Below are 21969 nucleotides of genomic sequence, written 5' to 3' on the forward strand. Positions count from 1 at the left end.
GTTCGCGTGCAGGAGAGCCGTCCATATTTTACATGAGAGAAAATTACTCTCGTTTTATGCTAATTTAATCTGCGCGTCGATTTTTGGGAGTTCACTCGTGCATAAATTGCAAACGAGCAATATAAATGCGGTGCATCTTAACATTTTCATTATCTCGACAAGAAAATACAATTTCTCAATATTAAAGCATGCATATATGGAATACAAGTTTAATATTTATCGGGCGTTAATTAAAAATAAACCAGTTATACTCGAACAGATATATTACGTTCGACAGGTGGAATTTTCAGTATATCCGGTGTGAAGAACGAGCATCTTCCTTTGAAAGGGAATACAAGTGGGAAGGCTGGGGAAGGTGCGAGGGAGTGAATTTTGCGATAATTAAAACTACGGTAGTAATTGGACGTTCTCGATAGAGCGAAAGTATTCTTTAAAACGGACACGCCTCGATCGTTACGCTATACTTGTCACGGCGTTGTGTGCGAAATACAACCGCGAGGACCATCGTTTCATTAATAACCGCGGTCGTCTTCGCTCGTCCTTCACGGTTGCGGCTTGTAATCAACCTAACCATCATTAGCGCCGAGTAATGAGTATTTTTCCCATCGCGCTTCCTACCCGAGATTTTCTAGCTGACAAATTTTTATTATCATTATTATTATTGTTACTGCGTTACACGCGGCGCCGGGGCCAGGCGCATATACAAACAAATTGCGGTCGCTTTATCCGAAAGGATACCTAATATATACCATGGAGAAATATTTACGATATCGCACGTTATCCCAACTAATTATAGCAACCGACTTTCTCATGCGAGTTTTTTTTACGTTGCGAATTCAGACAAATCCATTACTGGTGTTGCATTTACGAAATTTTCTTCAGTTCTCTACAAATATTTGCTCGTAATCAATAAAGGCCGCATCGCTATATGCTTATACATAAAAAGTATACGAGCAATCACGGGCAATTTTTCATAATGTTCATGCAAATGCGAAGATAAACTGTCATTGATATCCTCATCGCGTCTCGGATATCAGGGCGAATGCATCTGCAGCGCTATTATACGAACTCGAAACGTTACAACATAATGCTCGTCTTAAGACATAAAGATCACGGATATACTCGGATAAAAATGGTTTTATACCTTCCTGACGCGCATGAAAAGAAGAATATTTGATAATGCTAAGTTCACAATATTAACGTCAACGTGCGAAAACGCTTATCCGTCATTATCCTGTCGTTGTAGTTCCCAGACGATTATACGGCGGTTTCCTTACGGCATCTTTGCGACACATCCTGCTTTCCGTGTTTGCCAACGCTCCCGCGACTCCTATATATACATATATACGCGTAAGCAAAAGGTGAAGGGTCAACCCGCGCGCGCTTCTACTCGTATCGTTTCGCTCGCATCCTGCGACCTGCAACCTCCCGCTTTTTTCCCCTTTCTTGCCTCTGAAACGACCGTGAGTGCATTTCCTCGTAGCTGTTTTCTCATTTAGTCCCTGGAAGAGGTTGCGAAATATCCAGTTCCAGAACGGAAGTCACGCGCTTCGGGGGAATTCGCTCGTTTACGATATTCAGCAATTTCAAAGTCGCATCCGCGACAAAATCGTACCGGGAGATAGCGGTTGGTTGGTTGCATTTTCAAACAGAATAGAAGCTTCTTTGTAACTTGTTCGTGAAAAACAAGATGCAATGGAGCGGGAGCGGATTTAGCTTTTCTGCCACATTACTCCGGAAACGGGGGCTGCTTTTGGAAAAAAAGTTAAATAAATTGCGCTCTCTCGGATAATGTCTTTCGGTCGAAGAAAAATATTTTTCCAGCGGAGTAGGCAATATCTTTTTACTCGTATCTCGTGAGTTTACGGTGTAAATGAAAAGTTAGGAAGTTAGTATGCGTCGAAACTTTTTTGAAGCGTATAATTTAAGTTAACGACAGAGTTTAATGGGCGTCACGCTCTTAAATTACGCACATTAACTCGTGCAATCTCGAAAACATTATATTACTTCTCGATAAACAATACTGTAACGAGTAGCAATAAAACATAATATTGTATAAACTAGAAATAGTTTCTGTGTAAAATAAATTTTGCATTTTCAAATTCCTTTTTTTCGTTCGAAATTTGTAGAAAATAGAGTTCGTGAGTGTCCTAAGCGTAAATCTACCTCGTCCATAAATCTAGAGGGATATCCTCAAAGAGATGACTCATCGCTTCAAAATGTTCGCCCAACGAGATCTGACAGTTTGACAGACGGGCGTAACGCGCTTCCACTTTCCCTCTCGTTGCCTCCACTCGGTCAGTGATAAGGAAGGAACGAGCGGAGAATCGAAGAGCATCGGGACGTGACGACTACGGAACGCGCGATGTCGTCGGCCTCCGATAGCCTTGACACGGTGCACTCGAGGTGGGCAACGAGAAGGAGACGACGAAGAAAGAAAGAGGCGGGGGCCGACCCACCTCCCTCCCCTCCCCCAGTTGCATCCAACCGCGCTGCAGCTCTGCCATTGCACTCATATAGCGATCTTGCGCAATCAGCGCGCGAGCCGATGCGAGAGTTAACGATTACGAGCTTGGTCGCGACACAAGAGTTACGGGTACTTTCTCCCTGATATTGCTCTGGTCCTTTTTGCCCGCCGAATTACTTTATCTCAACGCGACGCGTCCCATTCGGTCTGGGTGACGCAATCGTAAGCAGATTGTCAACGGCGAATTTTTCGACGCGTGGGCGATTCTACCAGGATTTTTCTGTGCAACAAACCGACGTGACCGTGATCGACGAAATAAACAAGACGAATAATCAATAATTGAAATATTAAACATCAATTTCCAAACTGCTCCCCGTTATAGAATATTTTACGTCGATTCGCGTACTTTATTCATATCCTTCTAAAGCAATTTTCTTTATTGCACACACGACAATAAACGCGCACGTTAACTAATATAATGTTATACTGATTATTATACTAGCATATATATTAAATGTATGTAATTAAAAGTGAAAGCGAGGGAAATATTGTGCAATAAACGGTATATAAAACATGATAAAAAAATGTCGATACTTTCTTACTTTATTTACAATCTCTCTGAACTTATAGATTCATATATCCTTTAGTAAAAATTTAATTAGTCATTTTCCTTCACTTTCTAACTCTTAACTTTAGATATCGTTATAATTAAATTATAAGTTAAGATTTCATTAAAGTTAAATTCCACTTGGAACTGAATAAAGACTAAAGCTCCCTCCCTCTTCCCTCCCGCCCCTCTCTCTCTATACTTACACTTTTAAGATAAGAGATTTACAAAACCTCGAACTTTCAAGCCGCTTCAAATTTGAGTTTTAAGCCACTAATTAAAGTTTTTCGGCGGTAACGCGGTCTGTTGGGAATTATTAAGAATGGCAGGAAGGCTTTCGAAAGGAAGCAGAAACGACGGAACTGACTGCTCCGTTCGGGTAGATTGGTGGACCGGACCGGACAATTAGCGGTTTAGCACACAATAGATTTGCTTGCAATTGACTCGCATTCGAATCAACGGACGTTTACGTCGCGACCGTTCAGTAATTAGGAATTAAAGCGGATGGGATCGTCATATCGCGGCGCGGCGGAGCGCACGCACTACTCGGCCGCGTCGCCCGCCGCTTTCCACGTGGCGCCGAGATGACATCCCTCGCGCGCGTTGCGTCGAGAGAAACACAGGCGTGAGAACACGAGAAACCACTTCGTCTCGCCGAGATAGAATTAATTAGAGGAGCGTACGTAAAACGGGCGACGATGCCGCGGCGGGGGATCAATACCTACATTCTGCGTATGCGGCGACTAATACTTCATTTCCCGGATAAATCAGTACGGCGCGCGCTCGACGAACGTCAAATATAAATCACCTTCGCAAAGGCATAAATTTATCCTTCGAGAGGATATGGATATAACAGTTTCGATTGAAGATAATTAAAAATATCTTCGAGAAATATGTATGACGTGTCACCGCTCGGTAAGAGCGAACGTCGCAGGTGTGACAAATTACATTAATCTCGCCCGCGAACCTCGGTTTGTCGGCTACGAATTCGTATGACGGAATACATATGACGGAAGTTTCGCGCGTCGCGATATTTCGTGTCAAGGATAAATGCCTTTTTCGGATTGTTCCATTTTTTTTATCACTGACATATTCTGCGAGGAGACAAAGAAGTAGTGCCGGTCTACTTGGTAACTTTGTTCTCTCTTTTCTCATGCTAATTCCCATGCCGAGTCACAATCCTATGCGTGAATTTCGAAATCTAAACGTGCGAAGTGACGAATGGACTTTACGACGAACAGCTCCTTTAGCTAGAAAATTGATGACGACGGATTGAAATAAAAGCAGTTAACAAAAAATATTATAAAATATAAAAATAATATAGAAATGTGGAAAAAAAAACAGTAAAAATGTTGCGGATGCAAATTGACGTACAATATATTAATAGATTATAACTGATTAGATTATAACTGAAATAGATTTTATTAATAGATTAATAGATTATAACTGATATCAATAAACATAATTAAGTCCTTTTCTTTCATTTAGTAACACGCTCATGCTTTGGAACGTTCCGACGTAATTTACTGTGAAAACCGCAATTTACGCTCTGTTTTCAATAGCAGCTTTCATAAAAACAAATAACGCAAACATGTCACTGCTAATTTTATATTATTTAGCCGCGTATAAAACGGTGAATCACTTTATGTTACAGAAATAAAAGCCATTGAATCGACGACGTACAATTATCAGAATCGGTGGCCCGTTACGATATGCAATTGTGCAATTAAACTTCCATTTATCGCGTCAAATTATCTCCTTTTAACCCTGATAATTGCGTTCATCAGTTTTCGCAAAACAAAAAGAGCAAAAAAAAATTCTCGAAAAGCAATAAGATATAACGTCAAAGTAATTATGTGCAAAAATTGGAACTTTATCCCGGCCGATTTGTATCGCTGCTCCACGATCTGTACCGGCACATTGTAGCCAGAAGGTAAATGGAAATATGATGAATACGAAAAATGTTGATTTTCAGCGGGCCGAAACAGTTTTGAAACTGCGCGTGTTCGTCGATTACGTTGCTCGCATTTTTCAGCTACGCGAGCAACGGCAAATAATCGGCGAATAGACGGCTGCGGAATGCTCAGAAAGCCGTGGAAAATATTCCGCGAGGCAAATCGATCTCCAGAAAAGTAAACACGAATCTATTCTCCGGCCTAGCCGAGAGCGAGGAATTGCCCGGAGCCGCGTGATCGACAAGGCGGATGATGTAGAGTTTCTTCCCCGCGCGGAGAAAGAACGATCGATAGCGATAAGTTTCGCGCACAGCCGCGGGGAATCGAATTCTTAGTGAAGTTCGACGTGGCGAAAACTAGAAGAAAATGCGTCTGAAGAATTTGAGATACGTACGCGCTTAATACTTCAATCACGATCGTGCATTCGTCACTTTCGTACGCGAGTTATCGCAGACAAGAAATACAACTGAAAATCTTTAATATACTTTTAAAAGCCACATATTTCAATATATTTATGATATACAAGAATCTACAGTAAAATTTAATTAATTTTAATTACAAATTGAATTTTTTATTAATTAATTCTTAGTATTACAGTCAAAAGAAAACGCACGGTGCGACGGTTTGATACATATTCTACAATCTACATATCAAAATTAATGTCTCTGAATATATATCGCGAAGATAAATGTTGATTTTGAAACTTCGAAGTTATTTTTCTTGAGACTCGCGCTCATTAAACTTCATGTAGCTCATTAAAATCTTGTCGTTTTAAGCTTCACGATATATCAGAGTTATACGTGTAATATTCGTACATACATGTCGATGTGACCGGCAATTACTTAAAGCGCTAAAGTGTTCGCTTCGTTCCAATAATTCAGGACCGCGAAGGGGCCGTGGCTTTGGGCCAAGGAATTCGTGTGCAAGACCAGAACGAGAGGCAAAAAATAAACCGGGTGGGTCAAAATTTCTAACACCGATAAACGATCGCGCGCGAGCAAAGAAGTCCGAGATCGCGTCATCGGTCCAGGCGTGCCGAGAATGCCGGTGGAAAAGCTCGGTAGAGAATATTCAGCGTCGGGAAACCGAGACGCGGGGCAGGATGGGGGGAGGGAGAAAAAAGGAGAAGCACTCGAATTCCCGCGCGACAGAATTCTCACGTGATTCCTCGAGTGGAATTCGATGACGGCGTTGCCCTGTCGACGCTGTCGCGTCGACCGCCCGAGCTCGGATTGCTACATCCGCGATTGGCAGCTGTCCATCGGTGCGACCGATGTTCGATCGACGCGATGGATCGCTGATGAACCGAGCGCTAACACTACGCGCGTCCTCCCCCGATCAATCGGCGCGCTTATACCAATCGCGATTGTACGTGCGAGATTATCGATCCGCATCAGCTATATAACGCGGCGTCATAATGCACGTGAAATGCACCTCTACCGCGCGCGAGAAGGCCACCTTACAAGGGAGACGTTGACACGTTTGATAAAACAAGCTTTACCTGATAAAACGTCAACTCCGGATATTCGTTTAGGTTTATTTAACACGTCGCCCACTAAGCGTTCATTGCCTGCGGCGGTTTTTCCTCGGGTTTTTCTCAAAGGCCAATGCAACACACACAATCGCCGGTGGCGTTTGATAAAAATTACGTCTCGAGTATGGTTAGTGGTAATTAAATTTCGTCGCAAAGAATCTCAAGGAATTTTTGTTCGTGGGAGAATACGTGGAAATGTACGAGAGATTGACGAGAAGATAAAAGTAATAATTACAGAAAGGAGAGATAGAGATCGCAATTATAGGATGTAACTATACAGAGGAAGGGATGAGAAGCGGAAGATGGCGCGGGGTCGCCGACAGGAAGCAGAAAAGGTGGATAAAACGGAGAAGAGGTAGAAAATCAATTTCTGTAGCACCTGGACCGTCGTCTCTCGCTCGATAATTCGTGCGAATACCCTCGATGCTTACACCTCGTTTGGCACGAGAGGCCCTTCGTCGGGGGGGGGGGAGGGAGGGGGCGTCGAATCGTCAAAGTCGACGGAGCGAGTGGAGGCCCTCGAGCCCTTCGTTCAAGTTTTTCCGTAGGGAGTATATACGCGACGATAGTGCGCCAAGACGCGCCACTATATTTCAAAAGAGGAAAATCTTCGCGAAGAAGTGGCTACTTCATAACGTGTCTTTGCGTCTGCAAAATTTGCTCTCGTCTATGGACAAGTGCAACTTCGCCTGGATCGTTAATCGAAACATCAGCTTCGAGGAACACAAAATCGAAGGTCTCGCTGACAATTCGAGATTAATATATAATACTGTTGACAATTGTTAATATTTAAACTAAAATTTTCCTCGAAGGGTGGACTCTTCAAAATCGAATTTCACAAAAGGCTAAAAAGATATCGGTTTCTTAAGTTATTAATGGCTTAATTGACGTATTTCAGATTACATTCAATTGTCACTTCTTCTTATTTTACATTTCATGACTTGTAATAAACAGATAAAATAATACACAAACTGTTATAGAATATAAATTGAACATTATTAACACCAAAATGGCAATTTCTCTAAAAAGTAAATTAATCCGTTGTCGCTAAGAGAAGCAATGTACAAAAAGTGGCATATCGAAGACACGAATGTCAGCAGAAACTCGAAGTAATTCGAACATCGTCGGGAGTCGTTCGGGCGATGCTCGCGAGCGTAAAGACGCGTGTAAAGGAGTGAGCTAAGTTGCAGATAGGAGCGGCTTCAACTTCTCTCGCGAGGGGCGTCCTTAAAGTGCTTAGAGGCACCGAGGCGGAATCGATTTCTTGATAGACGTGCGCGGTGATTCACGAGTCACTACCGCGACAACGACGACGACGACGACGACAACGACAACGACGACGACGGCGATGTCAACGAAGACAAGTAAAATCTTACCGGTTTAATCACGGCCGTCACTAATGAAATTCATTAGATACTCTCGGGTAGATACTCCCTTTGCGATGACGCCGCGATATGCGACACGTTCCGTCACCCGACCTGCCGCGGTACTCGTCATTAAGACACCTCGCGCGTCTACTCTTTCCACATCCGCGACAATCTACAATTTTTGACGAGGATAACTCAACTTGCGTAAGAGCGTGCAAGAGTACGTCGCGTACTCATTTCGCTCGAAATAATGGCAGTAACCATATACACACTGGCGCGCGCGAAAACCAGAAACATATTCGGACGAAAAGGAAAAAGAAACAGAAGGCGGCGACGAAATAAAGAAAAAGAGAACTTCACCGATTTGTTATCGACTCCTTTGAGTCCAATTAGTCACGCACGTGCTCGTATCGTTTTAATTGGCTGCTTAATTACATGCAACAAATACCGAGCCAAACACGTAACCCGGAAACGGACGACGACGGTATTGTCCGAAAATGTTTCTGGTTTCGCGCGCGTCAGTGTGTCTGTTACTGCCATTACTTCGAGTGAAATGAGTACGCGACGTACTCTTGCACACTCTCTTACGCAAGTTGAATTATCCTCGTACGCGGAACAGGCGCGTAACTGTTATCAGTTTTTATATAGAATTTTTCTTTTGCAACTTTCGACTCTTTCTTATATAATCTGTAATTGAGAAAGAGAAGAAAAAAGAGAAAGAGAGAAAAAAATGAATTGCTATTTATTAGACGGTTCTGGAACGCTGTCTTCTCAAACACACTTTAAAACTGTTTAAAACAAGGAAAGTAGCGATTAATATAGATAACAACTATAAAAAGAAAATCTATAAATTATTGTTTAACTGGAGAAAAAAAGAAAAATGTGCGTGTGAAAAAAGGGGCAGGGAACACTATTACACCAGCGTTTTTAAAGATCCTTTTATCTTTATTCTCAACTATCATGATTGCACTCGTCGATATTGCACGCTATGCGAGCTTATCGAATTAGAAGGAGAATTTCGGTCAAAGTTTCATTCGGCAAATGTTGCTGCGCAGCGAACGATCCGATTTTTTTTTCCACCGCCATCCGCGTGTATTTACGCCCGGGCGTTCCCCGCATACGAGAGTCACAGTCACAAATCGTGCCCCGTACCACCGCGACCGCTTCTCATGGCCGCCGCTATAAATCGAGAGGCAATTTGTCCGAACCGGTCACGCTCTTTCGTCCCTCGTGTCTCGTAATAGTTGGTGGCCGGGTTTCATTTATGCCCGGACCCCTTTGAATTCCGTACGAACTGTAATTCGCGGTTGCGAGCTAAGGGCCGATTCTGCGCAAGTGGTTCCTAGCCATCTGCCGCGCTGTTTGGCCCCCCTTTTCCGATTTTATCAAGCACAGTTATTCCGAAGCGCTTAATCTGTCGATTAATACACCTATTCATAATTGAAACACATTTCTTTGAATATATTATATGAAAATAAAGCACATCATCGAATTGATTATATTTAATGCAAGATTCTGTGTGCAATTCTGTATATGTAATTAATGAATAGATTATTTTACCTTAATAAAATTATACATATACATATATAATGATATGTATGTATGTATAATTTTATTAGAATAATCAGCTTCGTTAATTATATACACATAAAATCTTGCATAGAATATATATGTATCGATAAACCTTCATATAGGGCAAATGTAGAATGGATAAATATTATCCTATCAACTTTAATTATCGCGCAAAATAATATCGTAATATATTTAACACAAAAATCTTCAAATTATATTCCCAACAGAAATAACAAAATGACCGATGTGGGAGAACGTTTCCTCAAAAATATCTAATAATAGAATGCACCCGCAAATTGAGTGACGAAAACGAGACGCGTGCATTTGTCGCCGCGCAATTTACATCTCTATCGTAATATCGCGTGACTTTTTGCAGTCGCGCATTACCCCCGTCCGTCGATCGTTCATCTCTGCTTTGCATTTAGCGTGTACCTACGTTTTATAGGCCGAATTTGCATACTTTGTCTGCAACGTAGCCTTGCCTCGGCGGATTTTAGAGCTCTTTCCGGCATTTGTCCGCCGGTTACGAAGAGATTGCCGTGGGTATCTTGGCGAGAATCCCCCCTTTTCGCGATTCTCATTGTTTTGATAGCGCACTACGACGCAACGCGTCAAGAGCCGTACATTAACACGTTAATCCCTCCTCCTTTCATACGGCAGCCAATTTGCAATTTATTTCAAATGCTACGCCTGTCTCATAGCCGTACATCTACAGCGTGAAGCGACCGTCATTAGGCATAATTTAACGATTCTTGTTGAAATGAGTTCCTAGCCATGATCCGCGTTACGATATCGATTCATAAATGTGACGCACTCAAATCCGCAACTTCTCTGCACGTATCACGTTCCGATTTTCGGATTTCGCGTCAGATGCGGCTTTAATTGGACTTTCCGCTAATGTTGGCGTCGCTCGTAATAAGCAAGATGCATTTCCGCGTCCCAGCATGTGTTATATGCGCACGTTTGTCGAGTCTTAACCGTGACAAATACCTCGATTGTTATATCTGTTCCATAGCGTGTTGTGACACACGCGACGTTCCGGGTAACATTAGCTTATCCCTTGAGGAGTTGCGCGCTGACTTCAAGCTTGCATGACACGAGCATTCAATATACGACGCGGCTGCAGATTTCAGAATAGAAACGCGAGCGGAATGATTTAAAAGACCGATATTGTATATTTATTGCGCGTGTATCGATTTAAAGTCTATTTGCGGTTAACGTCTATTTGCGTATAACGACCATAGACTTATATAGTTCTGAATTTAAAAGGCAAACGACGGATTTTGCGACACGAAACGGCGTTCGCAGTTGCAAAACGCTAGACATTTGAAATTAAATAACGTTAGCTAATTTTAGAGGTCGCCATCTAATCATAATCGATCGATTACACGGCAACGATATTAAGCGACCAAGTTTCCGCGGCGCGAGATCATTTGCAATTCCTAATGACGAAGATTACCACCCAGCGCTGACACAGTACTGTATTAAGAAGCCGGCATAATGGCCGACAACCGGGACACTTAATAATTATCCTTACGCGGAGGAGGGAAAAGCTACGTATGAAGCACCGCCCGACAGACAATGCCGCTCATTACCGCTTCTATCGGAGTTGCCGCCCGAGCTGTCCTCGTAACAAGCGGTGGCAGGTCGCGATTTTCAGGACGATAACCCAATAATCCTGCGAAAAGATCGTCCGCCGCGTAGAACGAAACATCGGATGCAGATCTGCATTTATTCCTACGAAATTCGTATGCGTATGCGTATTGCGCAGGTAAATCTAATTATTCGCACACTGCAATCCTCGAGCCCCCTTTCGTATGTTAGAAATAAGATGAAAACAGATATTTTACATGTACATATAAAACCTTAAGAAATCGAAATATTTCTCAAGTAAGATATACAAATGCTACAGGATTTTTTTTAAATAGAACTTAAATTTATAAATTAATTTTAGAAATGCTTGTTAAGGAAGGGACTATTATTATATAAATTTTTTACTGTTTCAAAGATAGCGATATTCATTTTCCCGAAGTGACATTACGACCACGTTGAAAAACGTAAGCAGGATTTGATTTGCACAGTACTGACCGTAAATGCGAGCTCGACCTGTCGGCTTTACGTCGGCTTTATTCGGTCACTCTGTCACACTGTTCCCGGCAGTTTCACCTATTTGCACTGCTCGTCAAACTACACGCGCAGCGCTTCGTTATGCATTTGAACAACTTCTAACGAGGGCGACAACTTGCTAGATCGCCGCTTGATTCTATATCGATCATTGACAAATATATGATACGAACACTTGAATAGACGCGCAAGACCTGCAACGCTTGCACCTGCGTTTGACACATGCATTTTTAATGTGCAATTGATGCTCTCCAAACGCGTGCAAGTCCTAATAACGACAACAGAGTTTTGGAATTCCGAAATTTACGTATAATTGTAATCGTAATTAAATCTTGAAAAATGTGATTTACGTTTCAGCCATTAAAAAGCTTTTCCATAATCTTCCAATGTCAGAAGAATTATATTTTACAAAGTTTGCACATTAAACTTTAAACCATATTTCTTTAAAAACTAAATTTTACTTAATTTAAATGATATTTTTTTCTCAAACTTCGTACGGACAATTTCTTCTTTAATATATGTCATTATTACTCTGTCATTAGGTATGCCATCAATTTTCGCTAATGAGAAAATCCTTTCAACTTTAAGAGCTCGAGTTCTGTGGAAGCTGTTTTTAGAAGAGGAGACGGTGAATCCGGGATGCTCTTGGATCTCATACATCTCAATTCCGTGCATAATGGTGCATTATATTTGGCATTGAGAAACCAGCAACAAAAGCGGAATACTGGTCGTCGATCCAGAACCTGGCTCGACACTCTCGCCTGAAGGTACACTTCGGTTTTTCCGGCGAGAAAATCCCGCGGTCTCAGGCGCCGACCGGTTTTCACCTCCTGACCGTGAGGCACGTAATATTACGTCACGTACTTGTGGCATCCCGCGGCTCGAGAGAGAGAGATTCCATCGCCCTTTCTCGATGTCGACGATGCACGCGCATTTTGCAACTCACTTCGAACGTACACAACCTCCCTCGATCAATAATGTTCGCCATTTATTTCTTGCTCACGTATATCAGGGAAAACCCGGTTAGGAGTAAGGAAAATCAAGCTCGCGATATGTACCTTTTATATATATATATATATATAGACTCGATTTATCTAATTATCATCATGCACACAGCAGGATGAAACGTTGCCTTAAGGCGACGAAGTATGTCAGTAGACGGTATCAATCCTCGTAGTGATGATCAAGATAAATTCTTCGCGATTTTGCAAACTGAGAATGCTTGACCTAAATATCGCGCGCCCCAAAAATAAATAAGTCTTGAATAAACGTAACTCTTATGTTATTGATTAAGTACTAGTTATTGATATGGAAAAGGCTACAAGCATATTTTACAATATTTTCTATATCAAGAGTCTTCAATTTTATGTTCTGTACTAAATGTACTGCGTAATATTGGGTAATTACCTTATAATGCGCCTTAAATGTACCGCGTAATATCGGGTTCACCTTAGTCTGCAGGAATTTGGAGTGTACGAGCCGCAGTATCTATACATTCTATACTTATATAAAAGAAGGTACCTTAACCATCCTGTCATAACTCATGCTAAAACTACTCAGGATTATAATACGGTCTAACTTTCACTACAGAGCGGAGATCAGGTTCGATAGGTCGGTTGGCGATTCCGCATTTCTGGAGGCCAGTAGTCCGCTTTTACGATTACACCGTGCACGTGATCGTCGAGATAGTTGTGAACTTTAGATATTAGGCAGTCACCGACATCAAGATACTAAAGCGATCGAAATAATTCCGTTAAGTTTGCAAACGATGCATTCCAAGGAGAACGCGCCAGTTATCTCAGAAGCGCACTTGCGTCTTGCGAACTTCCAAACGTGATTACGCAAACGCTGCATATTAATGTTGCACCAATTAAATAATAAGAGATTATGTGCGCGCGCGTCAATGTGTGTGCAAAGCTGTCGCTTCTTCATACTCTTTTTCACGACGGGGTGACAGCTCTCATTAATTACTGCCTCGAGTACGCTCGACCTTGATTCTTGATACCATCAATGACCGGCATTGTCCATCCAAATTACTCATATCGATCATATCGCGCGGTTTGATGAGCTAACCGAGCGCGAAGAGGTCAGGCACGTCCGCGCGGACATCGGCACGGTGAAAGGCCAGGAAGGCCTTCGCCTTCTACAGAGTATCTCGGTTGCTTTTTGTGCGACGATCGAGAGTAAAGCGCGAACTACAATCGCGCACGCGAGACGTTACCTCGCCGGCACGAAGAATGATCGCCGCTGAGCGACGATCCATTATCGCCTCGTGCATTGTTTCCCGAAGCGCGATTAAGCGGATGCGTTCCTGAACGAAGTACAACTAAAAAGTAAAGGAAAAAAAATGGAGACGAAGCACCTTCCTCTGGCTTGCGCAATATTTGCTCGATGTTGAATTAATATTGATGTTATATTAATATTGATGCTGAGAACTTATATCAGGGTATTAATCTGCTATTAATCTATGCTACTTGATTTATTAGCTAATTAGCAATGACTATCTCAAGTACGATTCGCAGTTATTATCATTATCATTTTATATGAATAATCTCAGGCGGCTATTATAAACGCTATCTTTTCATCGGCGTATTGTCTTCATCGCTTTTTTGATTTTAACTTAGTAAACGGTGTTATTAATTTTCCGTCACGGATAGTGTTATTGTCCATTAATCTTATTTCTCGACCATGGCTCCTATCTGATTGCTTTACGATTTGACATATGACGTCATCGGGAACACGTTCCCCTGACGAAACCGTGGCGATCGTCGGGGCGATCGGTTGTTGCGTTAAGAAGGATTATCACAGGAATAGCAATTTATTTACGTAGCCTCTAATAATAATAAAGGCGGTGTCCTGGCGAGTGCACGTTGCCAAGTGATTACCACCTGGAGATAAAAATGCCTCGGAGATGTTTATCTCCTCGTATGGAACTTGCACAATTTCGCGCACCGCGCCACGGCAACCGCGGCGTGTCTACGCATTGGCCAACTCCCTCGAGTGAAGCTTTCCTTTCCTATACAACTAATTTTCTATTTTGCGACTAATGCCTAAAACTGGAATCAACAAATAAGAGATCTAATCTTTTAGACAATAGACAAATTTCGCAATAGACTATTCGCAACTTTTTTCAAGGCAATGGCTTAAATAATAAACAGATTATATAATTGACGTTTTATATTCTACTTTGAATAGATTACGCAACAGTTTCGTGTACTCATAAATTCAAAAAAACCACGGAATGTTAAATAGGTAAAAAAATCTAATATATAAATGGAGACTTTCAAACGCGTAAGCATGGCGATCAAAATTCGGTTCACATAAGAGGTAAGTCTTTGACTCCAGATTACAACGATCTGACCCGACAGTTCCATTTTCGAAACACCTTGTACAAGTATGATTTGCTCACTCGGCGAGAGCAGAGAACGAGGCCGGATGGGTTAATATCAAGAAAGAGTCGCCGGCACGCGTGTCCGGACTGAAGAAGCGTCTCCAGACTGGGAGAACGTCTGTCCCGGGGTTTCCGGTCCAGCGAGCACGATTCGCCGGCGCGATAATTACTACCGCGCCGAGCATACGGAACAGAGATTCCGCAATCGGCGTGCAGTTGCGCCCTGGGGCTACGTTCTCCTTCTGAAAAGGCGAATATTCCGTGAACGTCGCGCGATTATCTTGGCCGATGAATCATCGCCGCGTTCCCGCCAACGAGGTCGCCGCGTTACCACACGCGGCCACCCCTCTTCGTCCGAGAGCGGGTGTCGCGAATGTCGCGAGTCCCCGCGGAGAGACGAGAGGCCTCTCCGCCTCTCGATCTCGGGGGACAGGCCGTCGGGTGTCAAGATTAGCGTCTGGCGTCTCGTTATCGCGCGACGACGCATGAGAGGGTGGGGAGGCGGTCGTCTGGAACGGTGCGGCGACGGGGATTTTCGTAGTCGACGGTGATGGTGACGGTGGTGGGTATACGAAAGTCGGGTTTCATGATCCAGAAGAAGAACACGCGGGGGGAAGAGAAGACGGAAGGGCGGGGGCCCCGGCCGCGAAGAAAGGCAGGAGCTATAAAAGAGCCGACGGGCCCGACGATGGGCATCAAACACCTCCGACATGAAGGTACGTAGAAGTGGATCTAAACGCGAATACGCACATACGCACGTCTCTCTTCTAACGTTAATATACATATGTCGAACGATCGTGGCACACACTCTTTCGCACAGATCAATTTCTTGCGATTTTTAAAGCTCTCAGCCTGTCCGTTCTCTCGTTGCAGGTGTTCGTAGTCACGCTCGTGCTGGCGCTCGTCGCCACCGCATACGGTGAGTACAATGGGAGGCTTATGGAAACGGCGGCCGGGGATTACGGCGGGGTGTTCCGCGTGTGAAGTGTTCGCGGCGTTTTTAACCACCTCCTCGGTACGGCAGAATCCGAAAAGTGGTTGCAACTGACTGTAAACGTGCCAATTCGCTAGTGCCATATATATATATATATTCATAAACGTGAAAATCTCTATTTTATTCTATCCCATTTCTAAAATAAATTTATAACTAAACGTAAGACAAATTGTGAACATAGGACGAATAGAAAAGTTTGCGAATTAAAAACTTTAAAATGTCAGGATGTATCTGTGTCTGACATTATCTTTTTTTGTAAAATAATGCCCATAATTTTTAATAACAATATTTACTAATTATTTTTTCAAAAGGTTATCGCAAATTCCAAGGAAATTAATTATTGTCGTTACTACCATGGCAAGAATTATCATTTGAAATAACAGCTGTACTGTTGTTATTATTTGCATTTACAAGCGAGACGAATGGACAGATACCATAAATTATATTCCTCTTTTAATTTTTTATATGATTACTAATTAGTTGGTTTAGCGATATTAAATGGGCTTATAAGATTTAATCCCAGAGCGATTTGTACTTGTCTCCTGCCCTTTGAGACGACTTACACAATCAGCAGAATGCAACCAGTCTCCTTGTTGCAATCATAAAATACCTCGTGGCAATTTGCGGACCGACATGACCGCGCGCAACCACCTGGTACCAAGCTCCCAGTTGCACAAAGAAAGTCGATAAATCGTACATCGCGCAAACATACACGTCCCACCTCTCTTATAAATTGCAAGTGATTACTACCTAACCGGGAATCAAAATTTTCGAATACGGTGAAAAATAATGGAATCGATCATGATCTCGAAATTACAGGTGGTTATATAAGCAGCGGTGGCGGATTCGGCAGCGGTGGATATGGCGGTGGCGGATTCGGCGGCGGTAGCAGTGGATGGAAGTTCGGGGGCGGAGGTGGATACGGCGGCGGCGGCGGCGGCGGCTATGGCGGCGGAGGTGGCGGATGGAAGCTCGGCGGTGGTGGATTCGGCGGCGGCGGAGGCAGCGGCGGTTACGGCGGTGGTGGAAAGATCATCAAGGTGATAACGCTCAGCAGCGGCGGCGGTGGATACGGAGGCGGCGGATACGGCGGGGGCGGCAGCAGCGGATGGAAGTTCGGTGGTGGAAGTGGAGGATTCGGCGGCGGAGGATACGGTGGCAGCAGCGGGTGGAAATTCGGTGGTGGAAGTAGCGGATTCGGCGGCGGACTCGGCAGCGGAGGATGGAAACTAGGCGGCGGTGGCGGGTACGGCGGTGGCGGTGGCGGATACGGCGGCGGCGGTGGAGGTGAGATGTGTTATCGTGTATATTAATGTTAATTTTATTATTGCGATCAATCAATTGCTTCAATATAAATAAATCGTCTTTAACGTCAGAGAGAACGTCGAGAGGATAAGTCGCGTATAAATCAACTTTTCTTTCTAAAAATTTATCGCCGTGTAATTAATATTTCTTTCTTCATAATTATCGCGCAACCATGCGCGATCCGACACGCATTAATACGCATCTTAAGATTATTTATCGTATACAGTAACTTCCAGGCTAATAACATTGCTCACAGTAAACTATCGGCGCCGATCGGCGCAAAATTCGTTTGATTAATTTAAATAAAAAAGAATGTAAATATACTTAATGAACAAAAAGTATCAATCCTGAAAAAATGTCTAAATTTTTAGATTATTAAAATATTGTAAATCTCTCATACATCACATACATATAGGTATGTGATGACATTTATATCGAGATCGAGTTGCTTAAATCCATTAATATCGGTAATCCTCGCAACTCGTTTTAACTTATACAGTTATTAAATCATCCTTTACCTCGGACAGGACTGCCAAGAGAGGATAAGCCACATAAATTAACTTTCTTTTTCGGAAATTTATCACCATGTAATTCCCATTCTTTTTTTTTATTATCGCACCGCCACGCGCAGTCAGGCATTAACATACATTTCAGGCTTATTCATGGTATGAATTAAATTTCCAGGCTGGTGGTAATACTCACGGTGTTCACGAGCAAACCGAACAAAATTCGTTCGCCGATCATCCGCGCATATCTCGGCCGTAAACATCGATCGTCGTCGATAAGGAAATCAACTCGCGTCTGGCCCTTTCTATCCTTCGATCCTCGTCAGACCGTCATCGGAAGACCAAAGAAGCCAAAATCGGGACATCGCATGAGGCGGAGTCAAGAAGTTGCCCGGTATATCGCCGAATAAATCCGCAAGAGAAAGCGTTACAGCGTTACAACGCACGAGGCATCCTCTTCGCTACCCTTCACCACCAAGCGCAGGGATATCTCTTGGAAACAGCGAACGATATCGTCGCCTCGCATCCGGCCATTCGAACTAGCCGCCGTGTCGTCTAGGCGAAACGACTTCCTTCTCGACGGCATAGCGTTTTCTCTTCGCGTGCCCGCCGCTCGCCTCCCGTTTCTTCCATCGCAATCCGGAAAATCGGCGAACGTTCCATTTACGAGCGAATCGCGCGGCCTGATATTTCAATTCCGCTTCCACGTATGAACATTTGCCCACCTCATCTCCCGTTTACTTAACCCCCCGCGCTCACTTCCGAGGATCGGAAGCGTCGGAGTAAGGCACTCCCCACCGGCACGACACATTTAGCCCATTACAAACACGTAGCGCAGAATCCGTGTAATTCCGGGTATTATCCCGGATGCCTCGAGCACGAGCGGAGCAAAAGTGATGAAAAACTGCAAAATTACACCTGGTGAAAAAAAATAGCGCTGTGATCCATCCCACGCACACTTTTCTCTCTTCCTTTATTGCCTGGACCACCCCGTTCGATTCAATGATCCACAATAAATAAGTCATATTGATAGAATAATGATGTATTGATCTTTGTTTTTCATTATTACGCCCCCCCCCTTCCCCCCGGGTTGGCGAGTGCCGTAATTCTCTTTGCCAGCGAAATATATCTCTAATGCGCGCGCGCACACGGGGAAAAAATTGAACGTGGCCGCCGCTACCGATTTAGCGGCGATTCTGTATCCATCGATTTATGTATCCGCGATGATCTTGCATAACCGGGCCGAAATTAAAACCGTAAACGCCCGGCGGACTCACCGAGAGAGATATTGCCGAACGTATGAATTTACTCGCGCCACTCGCTCTATTACGATATTGCGCCATCGGCATAAATATCGTATTTAGATGTATATTTTCCATGCAACGTAATGCTCGCGATCGAGAAAGGCGACGTATAAAAGTTTTTCATTAATCTTCAGCGACCGTTCTATTGAACAGCAGTATTTATTCAAATGTTTAAAGCTATAATTCACGCACTCGCATTTTTTCTCTATACGTCCATCCAGTTTAATTTCACGTATTATGAGATGGAGCAGCAGATGGACGTTCGGTGACATTTTTATTCTTTGCATAATGACATACATTACGTAAAATATTTGATCTTTAACCTTTAGTCAGCGTATAATAGCGTAAATGTCCGACATTTGCCGGAATGTGTTTCTCCAGATATCATGCAATCTCCGCGCAGCAATTTTATAATTTCGTACCTAACTTTATATTATTATGTTGATATAGCGGATAAAAAAAGAATCGCTTCTATTCGGGACACGGGGAAATAAATGGGATTGGTCTAATTAAGGAGGTACGTAATGAGCAGTAACTTTTAATGTGTGGCACAACGTGCCAGGATAAGCGTTAAGAGACACGTACACACACAATAAGTTTTCTCCATTGCGTGACTTCAACGTAATAGCCGTGCAAGTAATATCACGGTAATTACATTCTATTCGCGTGTCGCATGAAAGCAAACGACTCGATTTGTCGCTTAACATTGATATCACAAGAATATGTGTATTTCGTCACCCTTTTGCCCATCATCATCAATAATGCATAATTACCGCCGCGTAACGTATTTTTTTACGCGTAATATAAAATTTATTTCTCACTCTTATCCAGTTATCTTCATTATGAGATTGTTATCCATGCAAGGGAAATTGTTGCCTTTTTATATAATGATCACATTGCTTTATGTTTTAATGACTCAGATATTCTTATGCATCACCATCAACAATAAGACTACGTGTCAGCCTTTCAGCAAAAGGATTTACGTGCATAATAGCTCTCATTGAGATAAAACAATCTGGGTCGAGAAGAAGCATCATCGTCAACACAATCCTACCTTGTAATAGCCTTTTAATTTCGTCCTATTTGAGGGAATGTACATACGTCTCTATATTATTATTATATTTCCTTGCATTTCGAGTTAAAAGAGAACATCGTTATTATATCAAAGCAGGTATTATTGGCAGGCTAATTAATTTAAGTATATATCAGAAACAAGAAACAAAATTTCTCCGACATTATTGCGCCCGAATGATCATAAAACAAATGGCCACGTTCATCAATGAATGCAATGAATTAAATTTTAATATTTTGTTTCCGTCGAAGATCGAATAGCGTAATGCTTCTTGACGATCATTATTACGTTCTGGTGATCAAGACGGGCATAGTCGTTACTAATAAACGAGCTCGTGGTAATGATGCTGCGCGAATCGACAACTACGAATCTCGCTTAAGGTCAACGGCCCGTATTCGCGCGACTAGTGCCTTTCGGTTGAACTTTAATGCGTCCTCTATCCCCTATTATTCCCTATCCTCGTTGGCCGCGGCGCGGCGGCAGCTCTCTCGAGGCAGTCTCCGAATGGAGCGCGCTGCTCGCCACTAATTGGATCCTCCAGAGCCACGCTTTGATTAATTATGGTGAAGCGCATTCGTCTTCAGTAGAATGGCGAGTGAGATGCTCTTGCGCGAACGGATACTCGTCGATATCGCTTTTCATCCGCGGGCCGCGACGCGATCCAGGGTTCTTTTGCGATTCACGCCCAGCGCACGTTACCCTCGATCGCATTTGCGCGTCCGCTCGCCGCGCAACAAAAAAACGATCCTCACCCCTTCCAGAATCCCTCTCTCGCTCGCGTAATATTCGATTAAATATTCCATCTCGGTTTACACACAGTGCCCTATTTTTCATGTTTTATGACTACGCGCATACAGATACGGCGGATTTTTATCTAAAAGCTTGAAAACCCTATTCGTTTTCAATAAAAATTTTCATGATTCTATGCGTAAAGAGAGAGATGGAGATACAGAGAGAAAGAGAAATCGTATTTTATATTAAAAAGAATATTTTATCTCTCTATTTAATAAATATATGCATGTATTAAAATACTAGGTATATTCATTTTTTTATCAATCAAAAGTTTTAATATAAACGATATCTCACGCAAGTATCCCATCATGTGATTAGCGCAACTAATTTATAGACTTCATGGTATGCCATTAAAAAACAAACAAAATTAGGTAGGTATATTTATGTACATATTTGTGAGATCATCCTGACATATACGAAAGTGATGGCTCTTCTCGATGTTTCCAATCACCTCGAATCCGGTCGATTATTACGACGCTTAGCAGTGGTTACATTAACGACATGTTCGACGCTCATTCGGCCGGTTGGCCAATTACATTTCGTGTGAAGGGTCTTCAACGTAGGCGGCTGGGCTACATCCACGGGCCCATAAATTTATTGGACGTTGATGGCCGTGCGCGTAACAATCGGCTGACGTTACGCGGCAGGTAATAATCAGGCGTCGATGATACCGGAAGCAATATGTGCATCGATATCGCGCTTTTCAAAATGTCATATATTCCGAGTAAGAAAAAGAAGACTTTATCAGATAAATTCTTTTGAAGAAATTTTTTAAGCATTTTTGATAGAATCTAACTTTTATAGACGATATAAAAAAAGTGCGGATAAAAGATATAACATTATTGATATTAATCTTTTACAACTTTATATATTGTCTGGTCTTTAGACCTCTGCTCTCTTTCAAAGCGCGCTTTCTTCCCTGATACTTAAAGTGAAAGAAATACATGTTCACCCCACGAAGCAGGAAAACAGAAGAGGA

The 21969-nt window shown here is 42.8% G+C and overlaps 2 long non-coding RNA genes across 2 annotated transcripts; both read left to right on the top strand.

The window, feature by feature from the left end:
• The first annotated feature begins 15641 nt into the window (after positions 1 to 15641).
• On the top strand, positions 15642 to 16935 carry LOC112465439. The gene is made up of 3 exons (XR_003042017.1): positions 15642 to 15733; positions 15891 to 15936; positions 16831 to 16935. It is a non-coding gene; the product is annotated as an uncharacterized LOC112465439 (long non-coding RNA).
• Positions 16936 to 16995: 60 nt separating this feature from the next.
• Positions 16996 to 18860, top strand: LOC112465440. The gene is made up of 2 exons (XR_003042018.1): positions 16996 to 17298; positions 18001 to 18860. It is a non-coding gene; the product is annotated as an uncharacterized LOC112465440 (long non-coding RNA).
• Positions 18861 to 21969: the final 3109 nt, after the last annotated feature.

This window comes from Temnothorax curvispinosus, unplaced genomic scaffold, assembly GCF_003070985.1.
Source record: "Temnothorax curvispinosus isolate PA1 unplaced genomic scaffold, ASM307098v1 QBEX01015201.1, whole genome shotgun sequence".
In the NCBI taxonomy this organism is placed as follows: domain Eukaryota; kingdom Metazoa; phylum Arthropoda; class Insecta; order Hymenoptera; family Formicidae; genus Temnothorax; species Temnothorax curvispinosus.